The 22,086-nt window shown below is 41.7% G+C and overlaps 1 protein-coding gene across 5 annotated transcripts in view; it reads right to left on the bottom strand.

Moving 5' to 3' along the window:
* SPOP (speckle type BTB/POZ protein) overlaps positions 1 to 22,086 on the bottom strand; it is an 83,182-nt gene that overhangs the window by 46,702 nt on the left and 14,394 nt on the right. The window contains exon 2 of one of the 5 annotated variants that reach the window (XM_063628818.1): positions 16,482 to 16,558. The exons of the other annotated variants lie outside the window; for them this stretch is intronic. The gene's annotated coding sequence lies outside the window, so the exon portion shown is untranslated. The remainder of the gene's footprint in view (positions 1 to 16,481; positions 16,559 to 22,086) is intronic. 5 annotated transcript variants of the gene reach the window in all.

The following is a 22,086-nucleotide window of genomic DNA, read 5'->3' as shown; positions in this document are numbered from 1 at the left end:
ACTTTTCCCATCTCCAACCTGTTGTTTTTTTTTCCTTCCATTATCTCACTGACCAACAGTTGCTTTCAACTGCTAGCAAGCCTCTGGCATATTTATATTTTTCACTTCTTAAAGGAAAAGATGCTCTCACTCCACAGCCCAAAGGTCAAATAAAGGGGAAAAAACCTACGTAAAAAGTACGAACCATATTTTGCTGCCTTTCCTTTCTGTATTATGGCTAGGAATAAAGCTCTAACTGCCAAATAAGAGAGCAAAATCAAACTTACCTGTACATTTTATCATCTTTATAACATTTAAATTTATCCAGGGTCCTCTGTTTCACAAGTCACTTTGGTTAGGAATTATAAGGCCACTTAAAATAGGCCACTATGATTGAGCACTATAGTCCAGTGGAAACCATAACCTCAAGATTCACAGTAGGAACAACATAGGCCAGGCGTGGTGGCTCATGTCTTTAATCCCAGCACTTTGGGAGGCCAAGGTGGGCAAATCACTTGAGTTCAGGAGTTCCAGACCAGCCTGGCCAACATGATGAAACCTCGTCTCTACTAAAAATACAAAAATTAGCCCGGCATAATGGTGCAAGTCTGTAATTCCAGCTACTTGGGAGGCGGAGGCCACAGTGAGCTGAGATCGCGCCACTGCACTCCAGCCTGGGTGACAGCCTCAAAAAAAAAAAAAAAAAAAAAAGACAGAAGCAACCTGTGCATTTCCACCCCCATCCTCCTTTAAAAGGATTTCCAAGGTCCTTTCCAGTTAAATGCTTTAAGCTATATAACCACTCCCTCATAAGCAGTATTCAATGTTTCACAGTCTTCAAAGTACTCTGACATTTATGATCTTATTTGGGGTTTTCAAAAGCTCTGTTAGACACACAGAGCAAGCAAGTATTTTACAAATAAGGGAACAGAAGCTCAGAGTTCCAATTTGCTGTGGTCACATGGCTATTAATGGGCTTGAGTTCAGAACACAAAGTCTTTTAACTCCTAAACCAACACTTTGCAATTCCTTTGGGGTGACTCTTAGTTCAGGTATGGTCTTTTATTCAACATGTAGGAATGGGAAAAATACCTGAGAAAGATACTTATATTCCCTAGCTTTCAGTTCAAATTTCATTTTCAAGTGGCAACTCAGTATGAAAGTATGTTCTTTTGGCCGGGCAAGGTGACTCATGCCTGTAATTCCAGCACTTTGGGAGGCCAAGGCGGGCACATTGCCTGAGCTCAGAAGTTGCAGACCACCCTGGGCAACATGGTAGAACCCTGTCTCTACTAAAAAATAAAAAATAAAAAAATTAGCCAGGTGTGGTGGTGCATGCCTGTAGTCCCAGCTACTCGGAAGGCTGAGCAGGAGGCTGAGGCTGGAAAATCGCTTCAGCCCAGGAGGCAGAGAGGTTGCAGAGAGCTGAGATCACGCCACTGCACTCCAGCTTGGGCTACAGAGTGAGACACCGTCTTAAAAAAAAAAGTATCTTCTTTTGTTCTAATGAATGTGGAGCACCATTATTAATGGAGACCTCAGCAAATCATTAATGGGTTCGTGTCTACTTCCACGACTGGATCCTGGGAACGAATCTTATGTTGTAATTATTTTTATTATTTCTTTAATTTTTTTATTTCTTGAGATGGAGAGAGTCTTGCTCTGTCACCCAGTCTAGAATGCAGTAGTGCAATCTTGGCTCACTGCAACCTCCACCTCCCAGGTTCAAGCGATTCTCCTGCCTCAGCCTCCTGAGTAGCTGGGATTACAGGGGTGTGCCACCATGCCCAGCTAATTTCTGTATTTTTAGCAGAGATGGGGTTTCACAATGTTGGCCAGGCTGGTCTCAAACTCCTGACCTCAAGTGATTTCCCCGCCTTGGCCTCCCAAAGTGCTAGGATTATAGGTGTGAGCCACTGCGCCTGGCCCTCCTATGTTGTAATTATTTTAGAATGACTTTTCATGCTTTAGCACCTAATCATCATTAATTTTTTCAAATAAAATATCTATTGTTCTAATTGCCAGAATAATTTTTCTAGTCTAAGTTTTCAAGAAACCAGTGTCTTTCTCCATAGCTATTTTTCTCTCCTTTGCCACAAGCTTACAGAATTAAAAAGCACAATTTTTACCATTCTTTAATTATATTCATTTCAGGTGTCCAACATGACTAAAATACTAACTGGCACCTCTTCAACTCAATTGCTTAAGCTAAAAATCCTATCTTTTCCTATCCTCTTTATCAGGAAGTCCTGTCAGCTGTCCTGCTTCTCAATGTATTCCACATTTATCCATTTCCGTCCAAGCCAGAGCTTTCTCATCTGAATAGTTACTGGTTTCTAATTGATCTCCCAGCTTCCTCTGTAGCCCAATTTATGTATTCTTCACATAGTAGCCATGGTGAGCTTTTAAAATGTAAATCCAGATATTGCTCCTTCACTTAACCACACTTAGAATTCCAGCTCTTTATCTGAACCTACAGAGTCCTGTAACAGCTGGCCCATTATACCAAATTCATCATCTATCACTCTCCCTTATCACTAACTTTACTCCAAAAACATTGGGTTTTCTTTCTACAAACAAGCCAAGACTGTTTCCATCTTAGGGCCTTTGCATTCTTCCCTCAGGCTGGAAGACGCTTCTTCCAGATATTCACATGGCTTCTTGTTACTTAGGTCTTCTCTGACCACAGCCAAAAGTAGTAGCTCTACTCCTACACCTGCTATGAATGTTTCATGTGACTTAATCCTCTACACTGTCTACAGTCTATAGCCTGATCATTTGGGTGCACTTAGAATAATCACATGTGGTCCTGCAGGGCTGAGACTCAGAACCTAGACAATGGGGGCTCTCCTGAAAGAATGCCCATTTCTAAGTCAGAAGCAGCCCCCTGGTCTTTTTCTTTTCAGTGGCCAACAGAGTACCTACCAAACTCTTTTTACTTTGGATGTAATTTTTTTTTTTTTTTTTTTTTTTGAGACGGAGTCTCGCTCTGTCGCCCAGACTGGAGTGCAGTGGCGGATCTCGACTCACTGCAAGCTCCGCCTCCTGGGTTCATGCCATTCTGCTGCCTCAGCCTCCCGAGTAGCTGGGACTACAGGCGCCCGCCACCACGCCCGGCCAATCTTTTGTATTTTTAGTAGAGACAGGGTTTCACCATGTTAGTCAGGATGGTCTCAATCTCCTGACCCCATGATCCGCCCACCTTGGCCTCCCAAAGTGCTGGGATTACAGGCCTGAGCTACTGCGCCTGGCCTGGGTGTAAAATTTTTAAACAAAGCCATACTTAATCTTAGAAAATTTTCCTATGATGTTGTTTAGGTCTCTCTTTTTAAAAATTACATCATACCTCTAGATTCTGTATTTTTTATTTGCCTTAAAGAAATCAGCCAGGAGCGGTGGTGTCCCATTATGACTGGTTTTTGTTTTTTTTAATTGATAGAAAGTAAACTATAGGCCAGGTGCGGTGGCTCACGCCTGTAATCCCAGCACTTTGGGAACCAAGGAGAGCGGATCACCTGAGGTCAGGAGTGTGAGACCAGCCTGGCCGACATGGTGAAACCCCGTCTCTACTAAAAACACAAAAATTAGCTGGGCGTGGTGGCGCATGCCTGTAATCCCAGCTACTCGGGAGGCTGAGGCAGGAGAATCGCTTAAACCGGGAGGCAGAGGTTACAGTGAGCTACAATTGTACCATTCCACTCCAGCCTGGGCAACAAGAATGGAACTCGGTCTCAGAAAAAAAGAAAAAGAGGCCAGGCGCGGTGGCTTGTGCCTGTAATCCCAGCACTTTGGGAGGCCGAGGCGGGCGGATCATGAGGTCAGATCGAGACCATCCTGGCTAACACAGTGAAACCCTGTCTCTACTAAAAATACAAAAAATTAGCCGGGCGTGGTGGCGGGTGCCTGTAGTCCCAGCTACTCGGGAGGCTGAGGCAGGAGAATAGCGTGAACCTGGGAGGCGGAGCTTGCAGTGAGCCGAGATTGCGCCACTGCACTCCAGCCTGGGCAACAGAGCGAGACTCCATCTCAAAAAAAAGAAAAAAGAAAAAGAAATCACTAGTTTCTTACTCTATAGTACATAGTTTACTTTCATTTATTTATTTATTGAGATGGAGTTTCGCTTCTTATCGCTCAGGCTGGAGTGCAATGGCACAATCTTGGCTCACCTCAACCTCCACCTCCCAGGTTCAAGTGATGTTCCTGCCTCAGCCTCCCCAGTAGCTGGGATTACAGGCATGCGCCACCACGCCCGGATAATTTTACATTTTTAGTAGAGACAGAGTTTCTCCATGTTGGTCAGACTGGTCTCGAACTCCCAACCTCAGGTGATTCACCCGCCTTGGCCTCCCAAAGTGCTGAGATTACTTACAGGTGTGAGCTACCGCACCCGGCCCATAGTTTACTTTCTATCAATTTAGAAACAACTAGTCATAATGGGACCAGGAAGATGAGATTTGTTTTCCAGGATGAGAAATTGGCTTATAAATAGAAAAACAGGCCGGGTGCAATGGCTTATGCCTGTAATCCCAGCACTTTGGGAGGCTGAGGCGGGTCAGGAGTTTGAGATCAGCCTAGCCAACATGGTGAAACCCTGTCTCTACTAAAAATACAAAAATTAGCCGGGCATGATGGTGCATGCCTATAGTCCCAGCTACTCAGGAGGCTGAGGCAGGAGAATCGCTTGAAACCGGGAGGTGGAGGTTGCAGTGAGCCCAACTTGTGCCACTGCACTCCAGCCTGGGCAACAGAGCAAGACTCTGTCTCAAAAATAATAATAACAATAATAAATAAATAAGTGGAAAAACAAAAAGTAGAGATATAAGCATTTTTGGAGATGAAGAGCTAAATAACATCAGCTTTTTTTTTTTTTTTTTTTTTTGAGACGGAGTCTCGCTCTGTCGCCCAGGCTGGAGTGCAGTGGTGCAATCTCGGCTCACTGCAAGCTCCGCCTCCTGGGTTCACGCCATTCTCCTGCCTCAGCCTCTCCGAGTAGCTGGGACTATAGGCGCCCGCCACCACGCCCGGCTAATTTTTTGTATTTTTAGTAGAGACGGGGTTTCACCGTGGTCTCGATCTCCTGACCTCGTGATCCACCTGCCTCGGCCTCCCAAAGTGCTGGGATTACAAGCGTGAGCCACCGCGCCCGGCCAACATCAGCAATTTTAACAAATACCTTATACAGTGATAGTAAAAATTGACAAAACTTGCTAATACTAAAGTTTTCCAGAGTAAAAGACTAAGCTGATTTGAATAAAGTGATGGAAATTCTAAATACTCTTTGTGGGCAAGAAGTTTGTACCCAGAACATCCTGTATTGTGCCTAGCACAGAGAAGGTGCTTCACAAGAAAAGTCTGGTGAATAAAGGAATAAAATAGCTCTGGAGATATAAAAGGACTTCATAATATCCAGTCAAATGATTTCATTTTACACATCAAGGAACTGAACCCCAAAGCAGCTTAGTGGCTTGCCCAATGTGATAATAATACATACAGGAAGCCAGCAGCAGAGTTTAGAACAGTACCTAGCTATCGTACTATCTCCCCACAGTTATGTGGGGGAAAAAAACAGATGTTGGGCTCAAGAATTTCAGTGTGGGTAAATGAAAGATAAAAGATTGGTGAAAAATAATCAGACTGTAATTCAGGACACTGGGTCCAATAATGATTGATAAATTGGAATAGTGCAAGAAAGATATTGGTGAGGCACTATAGTTACCCATTAAGTAGGGTCCAAATGGGCCACCAAATTCTCTCCATTATCAGAAAGGATACTAGAAACAAAACCCGAAAACACACACAAAATTGACTTCCCTCAACCTAGCTTTCCAGTCTTATCTAACGTGACTGTTCAAATTAAGTCAACTGTCAAGCTACTGAATTGACAAGCTACTGAATGCTCAGTCTATATTCACAACAAAATTAAAGTGGCTATACAAACTGGATTCCTCCTAAGGATATGGAGTTACAAAGATAAATGTGCAACTCTATCTGTTCTTGGCTCCTGCAACCTTTTATTTTCAATTCAACCAAACCTTTACTGATTAAAACAGCACAGACATAATTTGACTCTGATTCTTAAGATCTGAAAGTGTCTTTATTTCTGGAATAAAAGGCTTCGTTTATTTCCTCTTTCAAAGCAAAGATTCATCCTATCATCTTAACAAAATTATTACCAAATATTTAGAGTACCCATTTTGTGATAGGCCTATGGATCATTAAATTTTGGAAGAATAGGCCCAACATGATGGCTCATTCCTGTAATCCCAACACTTTGGGAGGCCAAGGCAGGCAGATCACTTGAGGTCAGGAGTTCCAGACCAGCCTGGCCAACATGGTGAAACCCTATCTCCACTAAAAATACAAAAATTAGCCAGGTGTGGTGGCGGGCGCCTGTAATTCCAGCTACTCGGGAGGTTGAGGCATGAAAATCGCCTGAACCCAGGAGGCGAAGGTTGCAATGAGCCGAAATCGTGCCACTGCACTCCAGCCTGGGCGACAGAGTGACACTCTCAAAAAAAAAAAAAAAAAATTGGAAGAATAAGTTTTCCCCACCTATACTACTACAGGTTGATCATCCCTAATCTGAAAATCTGAAATGCTCCAAAATCCAAAACTTTTTGAGCACAGGTATGATGCTCAAAGGAAATGTTCATTACAGCATTTCGGATTTTGAATATTTGGATTAGGAGTGTAAATATTTCAGAATCAGAAAAGAATAAAAAATCTGAAACACTTCTAGTCCCAAGCATTTTGGATAAGGGATGTTCAACCTGTAGTAGAGTCACTAGACAGATAGATTTTAATCTTAAAGCTAACAACTAATCTTAACATTAGTAAGTGTGTTTCTATTGCTTGTGCCTAACTGAAGTAAATCAACCATAAAAAATATTCATTGAATGTAGTTTGAATATCCAGTCCCATGCTGAACTGCCAATCTCACCATTACCAATGTCTTTGTGTGGTTTGAATAAGGAGAAAGCGTTTCTGGCCTTGAAGAGCCAGGAAAAGACTCAACTTAAAAGAATAACTCATATTTTCAAGAACTTAGAGTTTCTCTTCAGTACATAAAATTTCCTCCTCTAGACAATTTCCTACCATCTTACAGTAAATTCTTCCTTTAAATAGCAAGCCATTTAGAAGTCACCAAAACTATACCCCCAACCCTTTCACCCCTGCATACCAAGTGGAACAAAAACACAGTAAAACCAATTTTAAACATCTAGAATAGTCAGCTAGGAATTCAAATCAGGAAGGGAAACTTTGGACTCTAGACACAAATTTGCTTCAAATAATACTTAAGGAACTTATAAATATATTTCTAAGGGATTGGGCCCCTCAAAGTTACAAAACATGGGGAAGAGTTAACACTACCACTTTATCATTATTGCCAGAGGTAGATGCTTTAAGAACTGTCTTACAAAGGTCATTTTATTGGGTCTTCCAAAAATCAATCCTTCACAATGAGAGATGGACATCAGTTAAACAAACTGTTAGAATAAGAACAAGTCAATATATTCATAAGCTACTGCTATCCTCAGGGCCTGAATTCTAGTGCAGGCTTGAAGATACTTTCCTGAATCTGAATTTCCTCATTTATTTTCCCCTCATCTTTAATTGAGGGTGACTGTGTAAGAATCTCTAAGGTCCCTTCAGTGCTAAAGTTCTATGCCCCTTTGGAAACACTGTTAAAATTGGATTTGCCTTTCTTCATATATGCATTTTATTTTAAAGAAAAGCAATATATATATACATAACCTAAATAATTCAAAAGTTACAGGAAGCTACAATTGAAAAGTAAGGTTCCTTCTAGATTTCAAATCCCTCTCTAAAGCCTTTAGAGAGGGATTTTTTATATCCTCAAAACAAAAAAAAAAATGAACACAACAGGCATCTACCAGCATATATATAAAATACAAATATATATATATTTTCCCTGTAGACACACTTTATTCTTTCTAATGGTTGCAGAGAATTCCACTGTTACCCTGCTGAATGGTTTCCATGTTTTTGCTACTGCAAACAATGTAGCAAACAAGTGTATCTAAACATAAGCACAAGTAGGCCCAATAGCCTGCACGCTGTTTATTTTGACATTGTCAAATTACCCTCCAAAATATATCAATATGTACTTCCAATGTGACTCCCACTTAAGCATCTACCCTCTTTGATACATTCAGGATGGTCAGAGATAGCCATAGAAGAGTGGGTACAAAAAAAACCTTTCAGTAGAAGAGCCAGTGAGATTTAGACCAAAAAAAGAGAAAGTCAGAAATGCCTTTTATAAATACAAAAATAATATAAATATATAAATATAATATACACAATATATAAGTATATAATAGATATGATATGTGGTACTTTGTTGGTTTACAAGATTTAAGTGTTGATGCTTCCTTACGGAGCTCTGAAAGAAGATACAGACAGAAAAAAAGTTTTTTCTATTCAAGGAGAGTAGGTGAGCAACTTGTATTGCAAATCCTATGAATCCCAAGAAGGCCTAATTCTGTCTTAGATCAGGATGTGAATTTAAATGTACAACTAAATTCCTCTACATATAATCTGGCCTCTTTCACCCAGAAATGGTTATTAGCACAGTGAAAGTCAATTTAGTTCCTTGTCTTTGTCACTGACAAAGGATACCTATTAATGCAACCATTATCCCCCAATTAAATAGGACAGTACACGATTCCAGAGGTGATAAACATGTTAGTAAAACACACAGACAACAATTCTTCAGGCATGTTTAAAACTGTTTGTTTTTTACTAGTGACAGTGTCTATGTTGCCCAGGCTGTTCTCAAACTCAGGGACTCAAGTGATCCTCCTACCCTGACCTCTCCAGGAGCTGAGACTACAGGTATGCTGCCACCACAGCCAACTAAATGTTTAATTAAATAACTGTTACAATGTCTGACATGTAGTAGATACTGCATAAGTAATTATTAAATTAATTCATGGCATCCACTTTGGAAATTATGTTAGTTTCTTTTTTCCGTTCTTTCTTTTTTTTAAAGAGACAGTAGCACTTTGTGAGGCCGAGGCCAGCGGATTGCCTGAGCTCAGGAGCTCCAGACCACCCTGGGCAACATGGTGAAACCCCGTCTCTACTAAAATACAAAAAGTTAGCCGGGCGTGGTGGTGCATGCCTGTAGTCTCACCTACTCAGGAGGCTGAGGCACAAGAATCCCTTGAACCCCGGAGGCAGAGGTTGCAGTGAGCTGAGATCATGCCACTGTACTCCAGCTTGGGCAAAAAAAAAAAAAAGAGAGAGAGAGACAGTAGCCAGATATGGTGGCACATGCCTGTAGTCCCTGCTACTAGGGAGGCTGAGGTAGGAGGGTCACTTGAGGCTAGGAGTTCAAGGCTGCAGGTTGCTATGATTGTGTCTGTGAATAGCCACTCTAGCCTATGCAATAGAGTGAGACGTTATCTTTAAAAGACAGACGAGGTATTCCTATGTTGCCCGGGCTGGACTTAAATTCCTGGGCTCAAGGGTTCCTCCAGCCTCAGCCCTCCTAACAGCTGGGACTACAGGCACACACTACTGAGTACCATCTTAGTTTTAACAGAAAGTATTTGCAAAGGACTATGTAAACGCAAGGCAACTCTAGGAGTGGGTGTGTATGTATGTGGTGAGGAGGAATATATGAGTTCCTAAAATCAAAATAAATGTATGCAAAGTTCCCATTTTCCTTTCCTGTAACTTGCTATTATAAATATTTATTACATCTTTGATTGTAATATGCTATCAATTTTGAGGAGGAAAAGAAAAAAGCAATACTTTGCTCTTAAACTGAAATGCAAAAAAAAAACTGCATATTTTAGAATCAGAGAAACTTAGTATATCTAAAGTGGTATATTTATTTTCAACCGAAGCTCCCTCTAATTTTGTAAGTAGGAAAATACAATTTATGAACATTCACATGAGGCTATTCCTAACACATTCTTTCCTCTCCTCACCCAAGTACACCAACTACACCTAACACTAAATCTCTTAAGAAAACTGCCCCCTACCATGCCCAGCTATGAGACAGACTAAGGCAGGGGGAATTCCTTGAGCTCAGAGGGTCAAGCCCAGCCTGGATAACATAGGAAAACTCCCTATTCTTAAAATAAATAACTAAATAAAACAACAACAACAACAACAACAAAACTTGGCCTCAGTTTCTTCTACTATCAGGAGTCACTAAAACACAAACCTCACAATTTTAAGCATCAGTGGGAAGAACTCAGAATCAAAGCCAACCTTATATACACCTACACATAAAACCAACTGGTATTATGCTGAGGACCAGAAATCTCTCTTTCAAAATGAAGGTGGTCTTCTAGTCTTTGCTCTGACTACACCACAATTTATTGATAGGGCCCAATCGCAGACACTGGGTTCAGAGCAAACAGTTCCAGATATCCAACAGGGCATGAACTGGAAAAGGGAGGGTGAGCTGAATTAAATAGGATGGAAAGTCAAATATAAGAGTTACTTTGGGGCCGGGCGCAGTGGCTCATGCCTGTAATCCCAGAACTTTGGGAGGCTGAGGTGGGTGGATCATGAAGTCAAGAGATCAAGACCATCCTGGCCAACATGGTGAAACCCCGTGTCTACTAAAAAAATACAAAAATTGGCCAGATGTGGTGGTGCGCGCCTGTAGTCCCAGCTACTCGGGAAGTTGAGGCAGGAGAATAGCTTGAACCCAGGAAGCAGAGGTTGCAGTGTGCCAAGATCATGCCACTGCACTCCAGCCTGGCGACAGCAAGACTCTGTCTCAAACAAACAAACAAAAAAAGAGTTACCTTGGGCCGGGTGCAGTGGTTCATGCTTGTAATCCCAACTCTTTGGGAGGTCGAGGTGGGAGGATCACTTCAGTCCAGGAGTTTGAGACAACCTGGACAACATGGCAAAACCCGATCTCTACAAATACATACAAAAATTAGCCAAGCGTGATGGCTCGTGCCTGTGGTCCCAGCTACTTGGGAGACTGGAGTGGAAGGATCACTTGAGCACAGGAGGCAGAGGTTGGTAGTTACATGGGAAGTCCCCAAATTCTATCACTAATAAAGAAACTCTTACCTGCAGGCATATGATTTGAGTTGCAGCTCAAGAAAAATTAAAATCTTCTAGGTGCTTGAAAATTCTACTTATTAGAGTCAACGTCCCATTTATCAGACTGAATTCCACAGATTAGTAAATAAAAATTTTAGGTAAAGTGTTTTCAAATAAAAATTTTAACCACCACCAAAACAAAACAATAAAAACCTCACAAATATTCCAACCAACAATTAAACAAACAGGCCTCAGACTGAGGAAAAGGAATCATACTCCTCAATACAATCTACTGTTTCCAAGAAACAAGAATCTGTTTCTTGGACTGGAGATTGGTATTAAGTGGCAATGGACCAAGGAGAAAAAAATAAATGACATGAAACAAACCCAAAAATCAAATCCAAAGACAATTTAACACTGAGCTTGCACATACTGTCAAGAACAAATTAAAGCAATGTTTGCTGGGGTTGCCATAGCAAACTACTACATAGCAAACTACACATGCAAACTACATAGCAAACTATTATGACATAAAAGAAAACAATAGCTCACTAGGCTGTAAACAGTCTAGTAATCAACGTGCATATTTATTGGTTACTGCCCATAGCTGTCAGAAAAGTTTATCCAATCAGATCAGGTAATACAAATAACTTTCTTTCTTTTTTTTTAAGAGATGGAGTCTCACCCTTACTCTATTGCCCAGGCTGGAGTGCAGTGGCGCGATCTCCCCTCACTGCAACCTCTGCCTCCCAGGGTCTAGCAATTTTCCTGCCTCAGCTCCCCAAGTAGCTGGGACTACAGGCGCACGCTGCCACGTCCAGCTAATTTTTCGTATTTTAGTAGAGATGGGGTTTCACCGTGTTGCCCAGGCTGGTCTCAAACTCCTGAGCTCAGGCAATCCACCTGCCTCAGTCTCCCAAAGTGCTAGGATTATAGGCATGAGCCACTGCACCAGGCCACACAAATAACTTTCAAAAGTAAGTTTCTAAATTGTTGTCCAATGTTCTTGAGATTTAGAATTAACCCAATCACTTCTATAGGTATTGCATGTCTAAAAACTTTGACTTTCACGGCCGGGCACAGTGGCTCACGCCTGTAATCCCAACAGTTTGGGAGGCCAAGGCGGGCGGATCATTTGGGATCTCGAGTTGGAGACCAGCCTGACCAACACGGTGAAACCCCGTCTCTACTAAAAATACAAAAAAAATTAGCCAAGCGTGGTGGCGCATGCCTGTAGTCCCAGCTACTCAGGAGGCTGAGGCAGAAGAATCGCCTTAACCCGGGAGGCAGAGGTTGCAGTGGGCTGAGATCGCGTCACTGCACTCTAGCCTGAGCGACAGAGTGAGACTATGTCTCAAAAAAATAAATAAATAAAATAAAATAAAATGGCATTCTGGTTTATTTTGTCAACTGTTAGTTTTGTTAACTACTTTTCCCAAGACCAATTAACTCTGGTAACAATGAAGAAACTGAGTTTACTAGCGAAACTGAGGAACAGATCCTGAATCTTTAAGATTCCACCAAGTTAACAGCATCCTAAGAGGGCCTGTCAGAAGAGCCGGTCAGTCATCTTATGGTGCCTTACCTTGGTCAAAACTTGTATAATTTAGTGAAAAGAATGTAACGCTACGAAGAAGATACTTAACGTACGCCCCTGATAAGCTCTGAACATGGTTATATACTTTAAAAAGAAAGTTCCTGAGTTTAAAAAAGTACTAGTCAGTTCTCAATTTTCCATACTAAAGGATGTAAAAAGTGATATAAATATTCCAAAACAGGTATTAAAAAAGAAATTCTTAACATTTTACTTTGGAATGCATGATGTAATTTTTCCTAGATTTACATCCAAAATTCTACCTTGGCTGAAATAATAGTAATTATTTACGTAGCCTGGACATAGATTAAAAGACATCATATGAGTGAATTCAAGATAAAATAGGAACTCAGCATGAGATAAATGTTGATGGATAATGTATATGAGGATAATTAAAAACTACTATATAATAATTCCTCTCGATCTCATAGCATCTTCTAGCAGCTCAGTCTTAGCCATAAAATATTTTTCGAATGAAAATTTCTTTTTTTTTTTTTCTGAGACAGTTTTGCTCTTGTTGCCCAGGCTGGAGTACAATGGCGCAATCTTGGCTCACCGCAACCTTCGCCTCCCGGGTTCAAGTGATTCTCCTGCCTCAGCCTCCCGAGTAGCTAGGATTACAGGCATGTGCCACCATGCCTGGCTAATTTTTTTGTATTTTTAGTATAGATGGGGTTTCTCCATGTTGGTCAGGCTGGTCTCGAACTCCTGACCTCAGGTGATCCGCCTGCCTTGGCCTCCCAAAGTGCTGTGACCACAGGTGTGAGCCACCGTGCTCAGCCATGTATTCTGAAAAGTTATGTAGGCCGGGCGCGGTGGCTCACGCCTGTAATCCCAGCACTATGGGAGGCTGAGGCGGGTGGATCACGAGGTCAGGAGATCAAGACCACGGTGAAACCCCGTCTCTACTAAAAATACAAAAAAAAAATTAGCCGGGCGCAGTGGTGGGCGACTGTAGTCCCAGCTACTCAGGAGGCTGAGGCAGGAGAATGGCATGAACCCGGGAGGTGGAGCTTGCAGTGAGCCAAGATCGCGCCACTGCACTCCAGCCTGGGCAACAGAGCAAGACTCTGTCTTAAAAAAAAAAAAAAAAGTTATGTAATAATCTCTGCACCAGAAAGAACTTCAGAAACCACCTTGTCTGAACTCTTTGATAGTATAAAAGAATCTGATATCCACAAAAGTTGCAGCATGTCTATCTATAGAGAACTATAGAGTAAAATAAATATTTAAGTATTGGGAAGATCATTATTTAAATAATCCACATAAAGAATCTTTCTCAGGTATTTCTTGTAAAAAGAGACTTCAATGTATCCAGTTTGCTTAAAATTAGGCCACATCTAGATTTCTGCTTTATCTTACACTTGCATACTACACAACTACAGATGTACTAAAAATAAAATCAGTCCTCTGGGACATATAACTCCCATAAAAACCTCTCCACTACACCACAACACAAACCCTCCTCTCCAATTAGTTGACTCTAGCCTGTTTGTCAGCTCATACATACAACCATATGCCTTTCTCAAATTTATTCACGCCACCCTGAAAGCCAGAAATGTTCTACCTCCTATCTGAATACTACCCTTCCAGGTCCAAGTCAAGTCCTACCTTGTTCTGAAGCATTTCCTAACCACCCCAGTATACTCTAAATTCCTAGTGTCACTTTCTTGGCAGTTAACGAATGTTACTAAGAACCCATTAGCTGCCAATTAACATAGGATGCCCAGAATTTTAATTCTCTATAGGTTTTTCCCTACTCCAAAATTCTCTTTTATAGGTCTAGTGAGATCTAGGAATTGGTACTTAAAAAACAACTTATCAGATGGAAAGAAGAAAACAGTTGCTATACGAATAAAATTGATTTAGGCCAGGCGCAGTGGCTCATGCCTGTAATCCCAGCACTTTGGGAGGCTGAGGCAGGCAGATCACGAGGTCAGGAGATCGGGCCCATCCTGGCTAACATGGTGAAACCCCGTCTCTACTAAAAAAAATACAAAAAATTAGCCGGACATGGTAGCGGGTGCCTGTGGTCCCAGCTACTCGGGAGGCTGAAGCAGGAGAATGTTGTGAACCTGGGAGGCAGAGCTTGCACTGAGCCGAGATCGCGCCACTGCACTCCAGCCTGGGCGACAGAGCAAGACTCCATCTCAAAAAAAAAAAAAAAAAAAGAGAATAAAGTTGATTTTTTTTACCTTTATCAAAATGTCCTTTAATGCTGTTTACATATTTTTTCAATTATAAGAATATTTAAGGAATAATTAGGAAAAATCTAATATTGTACAGCAATTCTACTTCAGGAATAAATCCTAAGGAATCAATATGATTGATGTATAAAGATTTACGAACAAGGATGTTCATCACAGCAAATTTTTTCTTCCTTGAGATGTAGTCCTGCACTGTCACTCAGGCTGGAGTACAATGGTGTGATCTCGGCTCACTGCAACCTCTGCCTCCTGGGTTCAAACGATTCTCCTGCCTCAGCCTCTCGAGTAGCTGAGTCTACATGCGCCCGCCACCACGCCCAGCTAATTTTTGTATTTTTAGTAGGGACGGGATTTCACCATGTTGGCCAGGCTGGTCTCAAACTCCTGACCCTATGATCCACCCGCCTCGGCCTCCCAAAGTGCTGGGATTACAGGCATGAGCCACTGCACCCGGCCTTTTTTTTTTTTTTTGAGACAGAGTTTCGCTCTGGTTGCCCATGCTAGAGTGCAGTGGCGTGATCGTGGCTCACTGCAACCTCCACCTCCCAGGTTCAAGCGATTCTCCCGCCTCAGCCTCCTGAGTAGCTGGGACTACAGCAGCGTGTCACCACACCCAGCTAATTTTTTGTATTTTTAGTAGAGATGAGGTTTTACCGTGTTAGCCAGGATGGTCTCAATCTCCTGACCTCGTGATCCGCCCACCTCGGCCTCCCAAAGTGCTGGGATTACAGGCGTGAGCCACTTCACCTGGCCGTCACAGCAAAATTTATGAGGAAAAACTGAAGGAAAAAAGCTCATTATTGGGAAATTGGCCAAATAAAGTATGATTAATCCATACAACAGAATTCTATGTAGTTACTTTGTGCAGTTATTTTTTTACTGGCATAAAAGAGGTCTACAATATGCTGAATTTTTAAAGCAATTTAAAAAACACACAATCAATTTTTTGTAAAGATATAAATATCCACATGCACATACACATTTAGAGAAATGCCCAATAAGATGTTCAGAAAATGTTAACTGTAGTTAACTCTGTGTGGTGGGATTTGGGGTAATTTTTTACTTTTTTCTTTATACTTTTCTATTTTTTTCCACAAATTATTTTATAATCAGCAAAAGCAAATACTTTTATTCTGAAAAAATACCATGTTGATTTTTACATCTCAAGTCTTTTTAAGGATTCATGTGCAGTGCATTACTCCCATTTACTGCTAACACCATCAATTAAAGAACCACATAGGTGCTCCTAATGAGAAGTAATTCCTAACAATATGTCAAAGTGGACTGCAAGGAACTTCCCTGCTGTTTTCATGTTGTTTCTTCAAGCCAGCAAGTTTCTGAAATAATTTACCCATAGCTTTCACTGAAGGGAGTTTCTCACCTATGCAGAAGATGTTTCCATTGGCGGTGGCAGGACAGATAGCAATGAGTCAAGTCATCACAAAGTCAAGTTATATTTCACAGGTGGACCATCACCACCACCACCGTCAGACAACCAAGCGGAGAAGAACTACCACTGCTGTAGCATCTCTGGTCAACAGATTTGAGTACTGGGATACACTGAGACCAACATGGTACTCTGGGTCTTTGTGTTGACCAAATGTCAACGTCAAGGGCTCCCACAACCATTCTACTTCATGTGCTCATCCATGCTCCCATACCTTAGCAAAGATCTGCTTGGAACTTTCTCCACTTCCCAGACACCGACTTCTGAATTTTTCTCAGCCCTCTTATCCCTCTACCAAGAAGGAGAGAAGAGTTAAAATGAGAAAACAAAAAGTGCAAAAGCCCAAAGGAGGACCTAGCTGGGTATACTGGAAGAATAGAAAGAAAGGCAGTATAGCTTGAACATGGTCATCCAAGGAAAACACTAAAAGAAACAGGAAAGGACCACATCACAGAGATCCTAACAGGTCAGAATAAATCTGGGGATGTTGTTATTTTCATAAATGTTGCTGCTCCCATGGTGAATCAATTTTATGCAAATGAAACTGTTTCATTTTCAATGTATGAAAATCTATTTCTTGATCTATGTTTTGAACCTCATCTACTCTTCCAAAACTCAGTGCAATAGACCCAACTGGCGACCTGCGAGGCAGCCTCTCCTAAACATCAATACAACCAAAGCCAAACACTACCTGTTTTCCCAAACCAGCTCCTCCAACAGCTTCATATCTGCTAATGGACGGATCATTCACCTAGGCTTTATATCTCAAAGTTATCTTTCATTCCTTGCCTATTGTCCACCTCCATTACACACAGGCTCCTCAGTCTTTAAACCTCCAACCTACGTATGTTTTTCTAGCGCCACTGACACTATCCTGATTCAAATTAGCACCAATTCTTGTTCAGATTAGTAGACTAGGCTAGTTTCCGTATCTCTAGTTGTTTCACCATTAAGTTTGTCCTATATGATGTTTTCAAGACCATCAATAAGTGGATGATATAAAATTGTATTACCTCAAGCTCTGATTTCATTTCAAGTTCCACTCATATATCTGCCTACTTAACATATTTATACTTAGCCTCATTCGCATCTCAAATTTAACATGTCTAAAATTGAACTCCTGATTTCTGATCTTCCCTCCAAATTCCACACCTACTCCTCCCATTCCTATCTCCCACCCTCATCTCAGTAAGTGACACATCTACCCATCCAGTTGCTTCAGCCAGAAACCTGGGAGTCATTCTTGACACTTTCCTCTTCCTCAACCCCCACACTCAATCTATAATTAAATGAATTCTTTCTTTAACATACTTCTCAAATCCATCCACTTCTCTCCATCTCTTCTGCCACTAAGTCCTACCTGCAGAGATTCTTACTGAAGTGGTATGGGTGCAGCCCAGGCACCAGGAGTAGAAAAAGTTCCCCAAGTGATTCTAACAAACAGCTAAGGGTGAGAACCACTGCTCTACAAGATTTGGACTTCCACCAACCTCTCTGACCTCATTTCTACTATTTTCTCTCTTGTTCACTTAACTCCAGCCATGCTGGCCTCCTTGCTGGTTCCTTGAGTATGGCAGGCACATACATACCTCATGGTTTTTCCTATTTCTTTTGTCTAGAGTGCTAGTTCACTCCTTCATCTTCTACAGATATTTACTCAAGCATTACCTTTGATGTGAGTTAGTGAGGCCTTCCCTGGCCATTCTATCTAAAATCACAACACCTACTCCCACTCCAACATTCCCTATCTCTCCCTTTTTCGGGTTATATTTTTCTCTTTGAAACTTATCACTTTCCAATATACCATATATTTTATTTATCTTGTTTGCGGCCTGAATATAAGCTCCATGAGAGTAGGGATTTTTGTCTGTTTTTGTCCCCAGCATCTAGAATAGCATCTGGCACATAGTTGCTATCCACTTAATATTTAATGCCTCAGCAAGGCCTTCCCTGACTCCTCCAACTAAATTTAATCTCCCCATTATTTTCCTTAATAATTTATTCTGGCCAGGTGCGGTGGCTCACGCCTGTAATCCCAGCACTTTGGGAGGCCAAGGTGGGCGGATCACGAGGTCAGGAGATCAAGACCATCCTGGCTAACAGGGTGAAACCCCATCTCTACTAAAAAATACAAAAAAATTAGCCGGGCATGGTGGTGGCTGCCTGTAGTCCCAGCTACTTAGGAGGCTGAGGCAGAAGACTGCTGTGAACCTGGGAGGCGGAGCTTGCAGTGAGCTGAGATTGTGCCACTGCACTCCAGCCTGGGTGACAGAGCGAGACTCTGTCTCAAAAAAATAAAAAATAATTTATTCCTTTCATTACATTTACAATAATTTATAACCATATTAGCTTGTTGAAGTTCCTTTTCTAGACTGCAAATTCCGTGAGAGTAGCGATTTTCTATGAGGCTTACCATTATATAAACTTTGCCTCACTTATATGGCACAGAGTACCTACTAAAAAAATAGTCAACAAATCAGTAACAAATAAAATTTGTGAAAACACACCCTAATCATGTTATTTCTTCAATCAAAAATTTTCAATCTCTCATGCTTTACCACATTAAACCCAAACTGCTTGGCCATGGTCAAAAACCTTCCATGCTCCGAGCCCATTTATTTTCCAGTCTTATCCTCCATTATCCCATCTTCTGCTTCAGCCATGCTATGCTCTTCATCATTTCCAGTACACACCCTATACTAACACTGCACTTCCCCACCTCCACATTTTCACTCATGACATTCCTTCTCTCTCAATTCCCTTCTCCATCTCTGCCAATGGAAATCCAACCTTCAAAATACCCACCCTTCAAAGCCCAGCGCAAATGTAACCTTCACGAAGACAGTCCTGAATCTCACCCCAGCTTCCCCAAAGATCTCTTCCTCTTCTAAGCACCAAACATATAGTACTGGTTTAATCCCCCACTCATTTCAGAACATACCCCTCCCTGACTTTCTACTATGCCTTTGCTTATAGTAACTCCAGCAGGTATTTGTTAAAAAGAAAAGTCAGTTAACACTATTCCCTTCCCTTCTCTACCATAAAACATATTTAAGGCCAGGCACGGTGGCTCACGCCTATAATCCCAGCAGTTTGGGAGGCTGAGGCAGGCGAATCATCTGAAATCGGGAGTTCAAGACCAGCCTGACCAACATTGAGAAACCCCGTCTCTACTAAAAGTACAAAATTAGCCGGGCATTGTGGTGCATGCCTGTAATCCCAGCTACTTGGGAAGCTGAGGCAGAAGAATCGCTTGAACCGGGAAGGCGGAGGTTGCGGTGAGCCGAGATCATGCCAGTGCACTCCAGCCTGGGCAACAAGAGTGAAACTCTGTCTCAAAAAAAAAAAAAAAAAAAATTAAATTTTTTGGGGTAGGGAGGTCTCTTCCTCTTTAGAGAGACCCTTTAATGACTAAAAGATACAAAGCTAGAATGGAGGATTCTCAGTCTGAACTTTCTCTTCTATGCCTTTTCTAGAAAGGCAGGACCTGCCCAAATGCAATTTTTAGAGCTCAGACTTTTGCCTCCCTCAGATTGTGACGGATTTTCAAAATATATTCAAGTGCTTGAAAAAAATGTTAAGCTGTATGTACTACTACATGAGACAAATTCCATAAGCTTCATTAAAATGGTTTGCCCTAAGATTACCATATACTTGGCCGGGCGTGGTGGCTCACGCTTGTAATCCCAGCACTTTGGGAGGCCGAGGCGGGCGGATCACGAGGTCAGGAGATCGAGACCACGGTGAAACCCCGTCTCTACTAAAAATACAAAAAATTAGCCGGGCGTGGTGGCGGGCGCCTGTAGTCCCAGCTACTCGGAGAGGCTGAGGCAGGAGAATGGCGTGAACCCGGGAGGTGGAGCTTGCAGTGAGCCGAGATTGCGCCACTGCACTCCAGCCTGGGCGACAGAGCGAGACTCCGTCTCAAAAAAAAAAAAAAAAAAAAAAAAAAAAAAAAAGATTATCATATACTTGAAAGACTATCTGGCTGAAAATCCAAACACCATAAACTCTGCTGTTAGAAAATGGTAATTCCAGGCCGGGCGCGGTGGCTCCCGCCTGTAATCCCAGCACTGTGGGAGGCCCAGGTGGGCAGATCACCTGAGGTCAGGAGTTCGAGACCAGCCTGGCTGACATGGTGAAACCCCATCTCTACTAAAAATACAAAAATTAGCTGGGCACCACTACATGGCAGGCGCCTGTAATCCCAGCTACTCAGGAGGTTGAGGCAGGACAGTCGCTTGAACCTGGGAGGCGGAGGTTGCAGTGAGCCAAGACTGCACCACTGCACTCCAGCCTGGGCAACAGGGCAAGACTCCATCTCAAAAAAAAAAAAAAAAAAAAGCAAATGACAATTCCTAGAAAAACATTTCTGTTCAAAAGAAATTCAAAACTTTTTATGATCTTTAAAAGTCTCCCATTCATGTTGACATTATGTTCAGTGATGTTAAGTGACTGCACTAACGATCCAGTAAAATTCCATCAGGAAACACCTGTACTTCAAGTATTGACCTTTGTTTCCCCACCCACACCCTCTCTTAAGGTTGTGGTTCTCAAAGTGTCGTCCCAGTAGACTCCTGGAGGTCCCTTTCAAGTGGTCTGTGAAGGCAACACTATTTTCATAACAATACCAAGAAATTGTTTGCCTTTTTCATTATGTTGATATTTGTGCTGATAGTGCAAAAGCAATAATGGGTAAAACTGCTGGTGCCTTAGCACAGGGGTCCTCAACCCCGGGGCTGCAGACCTTACCGACCCATGGCCTGTTAGGAATCAGGCGCGCAGGAGGTGAGTGGTGGACGGGCGGGCAAGCATTATTGCCTAAGCTGTGCCTCCTGTGAGATCAGCCATGGCATTAGATTCTCATAGGAGCCTCAACCCTACTGTGAAATGCAAATGGGAGGGATCTAGGTTGCACGATCCTTATGAGAATCTAATACCTGATGATCTGAGGTGCAACAGTTTCATCCCAAAAGCATCCCAACTACCAGGTAGTGGAAAAACTGTCCTCCACAAAACCGGTCCATGGGGCCAAAAAGGTTGGGGACCACCGCTAGCATGAGCTATTACTCATCAGCATAAGTAATGACATCGAACTGTACTACAGTCATTGTCTTTTGCCATCACACAGGTGACTTTTTAAAAAACAATTGCTTGCACTTAAGAATGTTCTTGATGAAGCAATAAAAATTATTAATTAAATCTAAACCCTTGAGTGTAGGTCTTTTAAATAGTCTGTAATAAAACGGGGAAGTATGCATAAAGCACTTCTGCAAGATACTCAAGTACAATGGGCTGTCTCCAGGAAAAGCACTTGTGACTCTGAGTTGTGAGTTGAACTAGCTGCTTTTTCCATGGAACCCTACTTTTACTTGGAACAAAGAACAAACTGGTTATTTAGACATGAATATTTAGCAGACATTTTCTTGAAAATGGAGTCTGTCACTTTGAGGAAAACAAGTGACGGTATTTGTTGCCAATGATAAAAACCAGGCTTCTAGCGAAAAACTAGAATTCTGGAAAACTTGTAGCTACTTGACAGCTTCCCAATACTTATAGACTTTGCTGATGGAATGGGTGGTGATATAACTAATGTGGGGTTTTTTTTGTTATTGTATTATAAAATGTTTAAACATTTAGAAGATCTGCTTAACTCAATTAACAAGTATTTCCCAAAAGACCGCAGCATGATATTCTAAAATCACATATGGGTAAAAGATCCATTCAAGTGCAAGTCAGATTAATGAATTTTAATGTAACAGTAACATCAATATGATTTCAGATTTCATACTGCAACTTAATTTATAAGAAACTAACAC

This window comes from Symphalangus syndactylus, chromosome 20 (assembly GCF_028878055.3).
Source record: "Symphalangus syndactylus isolate Jambi chromosome 20, NHGRI_mSymSyn1-v2.1_pri, whole genome shotgun sequence".
NCBI classification, from domain to species: domain Eukaryota; kingdom Metazoa; phylum Chordata; class Mammalia; order Primates; family Hylobatidae; genus Symphalangus; species Symphalangus syndactylus.
This window is presented reverse-complemented; position numbering and strand designations above follow the sequence as displayed.